Raw genomic sequence first — 6146 nt, 5'->3', positions numbered from 1 at the left:
TAGCTCCAGGTCCACTGAGAGACTCTGTTTCAAGAAATAAAGCACATCAGGATGCCCAACATTCTCTATACATGAACACACACAATCGTACACACACACATAAACAAACAGAGATAAACAGAGATAGACACACCCAGAGAGACAACGATGATGATGCCATAATGATGCAGGAAGTATAGCCTGATTTCTGAGAAAGGCATCTCAGCTCAAGGGTCTGTAATGTGCTGCTTGATTCGTTGCATAAATTCTATGAAGGTGAGATGAGGACTGAAGCCTGCTCAGTGCCTTTGTGAATGAATAGCAGTAAAGTAGGGAGAAAGGGGCCTACAAAGTGAAACAGGATCAATCTACCATTTCTATATAACCCAGAGAATCTACTCTGCTGCCTTAACTATTCCTGGGGAGAAACAAATAGGTGTCTATTCACCTAAAATGGACTCTTCCAGAGCCCAGTTTAGCCAACCAACGAGTTTATTGGGCTTACTTACAGAGCATGAATGAGGGGTTACTTACATGATCACGAGTGACCTCAAAGTCCCACCTCATGGTGGATAACCTCACGGAAGCTCTATTATAACATCCCCTGTTCAATCTTATACTTCCTATATAATGCAGCATGTCCTAAAATCACTTGTAGGAAGACGTCGGGAGAGTCGGCGGCGTCTGCTGCCGTGTAGGAGGCGTCCGCTGGAAAATGGTGGAATACTTGGCCTCTATCTTTGGCACCGAGAAAGACAAAGTCAACTGTTAATTTTATTTCAAAATTGGAGCATGTCTTCATGGAGACAGATGTTCTCGGTTGCACAATAAACCGACCTTTAGCCAGACCATTGCCCTCTTGAACATTTACCGTAACCCTCAAAACTCTTCCCAGTCTGCTGACGGTTTGCGCTGTGCTGTGAGCGACGTGGAGATGCAGGAGCACTATGATGAGTTCTTCGAGGAAGTCTTCACCGAGATGGAAGAAAAGTACGGAGAGGTTGAGGAGATGAATGTCTGTGACAACCTAGGAGACTACCTGGTTGGGAACGTGTATGTCAAGTTTCGACATGAGGAGGATGCAGAGAAAGCTGTGATCGACTTGAATAACCGCTGGTTTAATGGGCAGCCAATCCATGCAGAGCTGTCTCCAGTGACCGACTTCAGGGAAGCCTGCTGCCGCCAGTATGAGATGGGCGACTGCACAAGAGGGGGGCTTTTGCAGCTTCATGCATCTGAAGCCGATCTCAAGAGAGCTACGACGGGAGCTGTATGGACGCCGGCGCAAGAAGCATAGATCCAGGTCGCGATCCTGAGAACGGTGGTCTCGATCCAGAGACCGTGGGCGCGGTGGCGGCGGAGGAGGTGGAGGTGGTGGAGGGCGAGAGTGTGACAGGAGGCGGTCAAGAGACCGCGAGAGATCTGGGCGATTCTGAGCCGAGCTGTTTTTACCGTGTGTCTGCTGGACAGTGCTGTAGTTGGTTGACAAGCCAGTTCATAATGGGATTTTTTTAAAAAACAACAACAACAACAAAAAAAAAAGATGGGTTTCTGAATAAAATTTGTAGTGATTATAAAAAAATCACTGGTAGTCAGGGGCAGCAGTCAGCTAGAATTCCAGGTGTGGGTCTTGTAACATTCCCATGGCTTCTTCTATTACAGAACAATAGCTAGGATAGCATCCCAGGGATCTTGGAGAAAAGAGCCTTTCAACCCCCTGAACAGTGTTTTTGACTCGTAACTTTTGGGGGGAGCTGTGTTTAAAACATGTCTCCTGGCCTGACTTTCTTGCCAATGGGCATACAGGCAGGCACTAAGTAGGATCATAAACATACCTTGAAACTGATAGGGCCAAGAGCTGCAAGTCCATTAGTGTAGCATGTACACGTGGAGGCTAGATATCAATCCAGATGCTATTGCTCAGATGCCATTATCTTGGTTTTTTTTTTTTTTTTTAGACAGGGTCTCTTACTGGAACCCAAGGCTACAAACAAGCACTCCCCACAAAGTCCCCATTTTATTTAGTATAATTGTCCAATATAGAGACTCCATCCTGTTAAGAGGAACATGAGGCATCTTAAGAAGCTTATTTTTTCTACAGCAGACAGCATAGATGTGATTTGGTACAAGGTGAAAACAGAGTACCTGTAAAGACCAATTTTATCTGCAATGTGACCCTTTAAGTCCATAGCCAAAGGCAGAATGAAAATATCAATAGTAGAGCAAAATGGAAAGAATTGCAATCCTCTGACAATGCAACAAAACTCCCCACCATTTCTCTCCTCACCCCTCTCCCTTCTCCACCCATCTCAACTCCAAACTTATGGAATTTGTTATTTCTTTTTTTGTCAAACTGCCAAGGGCCTAGGCCACCTATTAGAGCACCTGCCTACCCAGGATTCTCAGTGAGAAACAGAACATTGTGTGAGTCTCCCTTCTTTGTTTACTTGTCTAGAGTGGAGATCAATTAATCTGCTATCCACTAAGATGAACTTTTTAAAAAGTACTATAGTGCTGGGTAGTGGTGGTGTATACCTTTAATTCTAAAACTCAGAAGGCAGAGGCAGAAGGATCGCTGTGAGTTAGAGACCAGCCTGTTCTACAGAATGAGTTCCAGGACAGCCAGGGCTACACAGAGAAACTCTGTCTTGAGGGAAAAAAAGATACTATAGAAAGGCTAGGTACCAGATTCCTTTGATCTCACTGCATTTCTCCATTGTTTTACCCCAGTGAAAGTTATCCTGGCCCTTGGTTTGATTCTTTAAAGCCAGGAGGTGAACTAACTGACATTTCTTGATATTGAACAATTGCTCTCTCTTTTAGCTTCCAACGGAATCAAGAAAGATATTCTGTCTCTGTTGCCATAGGAACGTTTTGCAAATCCTGTGTGTTCCCTCTAGGTGTAGCCTCTATGGTTTCTGAATGGCTGAATTTCCAAGCAAATCAGAACACTGTAACAGAGCCAGCAACCCGTTCTGTGGTGTAGACTGTCAGCAGGGTTGCTGGGTCAGGAAATGTGAATACATCTTAGGGGCAGAGGGATATAACTTCTCTAACCTTCCCATAACCTTCCTATACACTCCCTCCCTCTCAATCACTCTTCTGCTCACATAAAAAAAATGTTTTGTTTTGTTTTTTACTTAATTTGATTTCCTGAGATGGATGTTTTTGTGCCTTCACTTTGAAAAAAAAAAAGAGTGTGAACCCTAGAAAGACACATTCACCAGGATAAGGAAAAATGTGCTTTTAGCACCACAAGAGTAAATGAACGAAATCAGAATGGTAATCTATGAACATGTTTCTAAGGTACCTCCATGAGAAGTCTATTGTTTATTATACAAATGACATATTTCTTTAATGCATATATCTCTTGAGAAAACAAATGTGTCAGTGAAGTTGGAAATGTACTTAAAAGCACATGGCCAGTCAATATGATAGCTAGGAGGAAGAGATTATATTAGCATCAGGAAGGCATTATAGGGATGTCAGCTTGGTCTTGGGATAGGAAAGGTTGTTGCCCCTTTAAATAACTGTTAATGTCCCTTTAGAGACATTATTTTTGTTTCAGTTAAGAGTCCTCAGCTAGGCACAGTGTCACATACCCACAATCCCATTCTCTGAGAGTCTGAAGCAGGAGAGTCCCTCATTGCAAACTACTCTGAGCTTTAGTGAGACTCTGCATCGAACAGTACAATTCAACAAAGTTCACCAAGTTGTTTTTACTCACTTTTTTGACTCATTAACCAATTGTTGCTCACTATAATGCTAAATCCATTCCCATTATTTACTGTTTTCTGAAGGCGTATTCGACCGGTACGCTAGAATTAACTAGACCATCTCAAAACAACAGATATAATTTAATAATTGAAAACGGGGAAACTCACATGACTGGGGTAAAAGTTCCGATGTCCAAAACAGGTCCAGAGAACACCGGGTGCAGAGAGCAAGCGCACCTGGATTCCCAGGCTTTCTTCCCTGGCCCCAGGCAGCCACACCCTAGCCAAATGTGATTGGCTGAGCTTTCCCGTCACTTTTCTAACATATGATTGATATTGTTCAATTAAACATGCTCAAGAACGTGTCCGTGTTTACATGTTATAATGCACCCCACCCCAAAAATGAATACTGTGAGGTTTAATCTTGATTCAACTTGACATTATTTAAAATCACCATGAAAACAAACCTCTAGGCATGTCTGTGAGGAAGGTTCTACATTAGGTTAATTGAGGTTAGAAGACCCACGCTAAGTGTGGGTGAGCACCATTCCATGGGCTGAGTTCCTAGACTGAATAAAAACAAGAAAGTGGTTTGAGCAGAACCATCTTTCTGCTTCCTTAGTGTAGATGCAGTATGATGGGTGTCTTGTGCTTCTGCGTCTATGTCTTTCCCACTATGATGGACTGTACTCTCAAATTGTGAGCCAAAATACCCCCACCATTTTGTGGTTTTTTCAAGACAGGGTTTCTCTGTGTAACAGCTCCGGCTATCCTGAAACTCACTTTGTGGACTAGGTTAGCCTCAAAATCACAGAGCTCCACCTGCTTCTGCCTCATGAATGCTGGGATTAAAGGCATGTGCGACCACCACCCAGCTGAAATAAACCTTTTTTAATTTGCTTTGGTCAGATATTTTGTTGCAGGAACTAGAAAAATGACTGTGCTGACTCTATGGTTACTAAGTCATGTGACGTGCATATATTTATTTATTGCCAGTACTGTATGCTAGCACCTGAAGAGTGCAAATATGCTAAAATCGTGAGTCTTAGAACTGACCTAACAGGTTAGCCCACACCATTTCTCGAATTTTGTATTATAAGACTGCCTCCAGTGTTTGAGGGACATGAAGGTCACTGACTTTCACCCATCTGTCATAAAACAAAGCTGTGTAGAGAGCTCACCACCTCCTCACTGAGACCCATACAGGCAACTCAAGAACTCCTGAATCTCTAGGCAAATGGTGTCAGACACTGGAGGTCCCCCAATACACTGAGGCTCTGCTTATCTTCTGAGGAACTTCCTGGAATCACTAGCACAGTGAGGCACAAGAGACAAACACACTCTGCACACACATCTGACTCCACAATGAACTTTTAAGAGAGATGCTCCTTCAAACACTATTTCACTTCACCTTTTAAAACAGATTCTATGTACAGACATCACACAAGAGTTTTCTCAACATCATTCCATTCTTGAAAGTCCAGTCTTAAGCAAGCATCCATATTTCCCAAATACTGGATATGCTATTGCCAACTTAGAGTTTAATGAAAATATCCAAATGTCTTTCTCCAGCACCTCTCTCACAATCACCATTCATTTCCCATCAAGAAGCTGAAGTTTTGGGGCTGAGGCTACCCATGAGCAGAAGATCATGAGGAGTCAAGTCATACTTTGCCACATCTTTGCCATCCGAGAGGGTTCTACTTTAACGTGCTGACCATCAGGCAAGACACTGAGACCTAGGGAAGGGCATCATCCTTTTCAAAACATCTCACTCACATAACACCAGAGTAAAAACATCATCTGAAGACTCAACTTTTGGATGAGTATATACTTTACCACTGTTTATATATTTGGTTGTCATGGCAATCTAATTTTTTTTCTTAGTGATTTTCAGGGTTTCTTTTCCTCTGCATGTTACTTCAGTGGTAGTGTTTGACAAAATTCCATCTTGGATACTCACTGCTCTAACCTTTCCGAGGGCCCTCACCTGTATGTGTCACTGCCACTGCTCTTGGATTATCTACATCCTCAGGGATAGCCTTGTAGATCACATCTCATTTACTCATTTATTTTTTTAATTTCCTCTCTCACACATTACTCAAACTGACCACATAGTCCCCTCCTTCCGCTCCTCTCAGCATCCCACCTTCCTGCTCTCCCAGATCCATTCCTCCTCTGTCTCCCTTCAGAAAAGAGCAGGTCTTTCTCACACCTCATTTCTAAGACCACAGAATCACAGCTTTATCAGTTCATTGTACTTCTCCACCTCAATGTTTTCTTTACCCCTCTATAGCCAACATTCCAGGCATTATTCTTCCTTGGTACCTTTATCATTTTTCAGATATAAACCCCATTTGTGGTACCCTGTATCCTTGTTGATCTATGGAAACACATGTCAGAGTTCTCACGCCATCCTTCTCTATCATCTTTTCCACTAATGTCCTTTAA

General features: G+C 42.8%; 1 pseudogene; it reads left to right on the top strand.

Annotated features, from left to right (window-relative positions):
* The first annotated feature begins 688 nt into the window (after window positions 1-688).
* On the top strand, window positions 689-1613 carry LOC119805183 (annotated as a pseudogene).
* The last annotated feature ends 4533 nt before the right edge of the window (window positions 1614-6146 follow it).

Source organism: Arvicola amphibius, chromosome X (assembly GCF_903992535.2).
Source record: "Arvicola amphibius chromosome X, mArvAmp1.2, whole genome shotgun sequence".
In the NCBI taxonomy this organism is placed as follows: Eukaryota; Metazoa; Chordata; class Mammalia; order Rodentia; family Cricetidae; genus Arvicola; species Arvicola amphibius.
The sequence above is the reverse complement of the archived record's forward strand: the minus strand, read 5'-3'. Positions and strand labels throughout refer to the sequence as shown.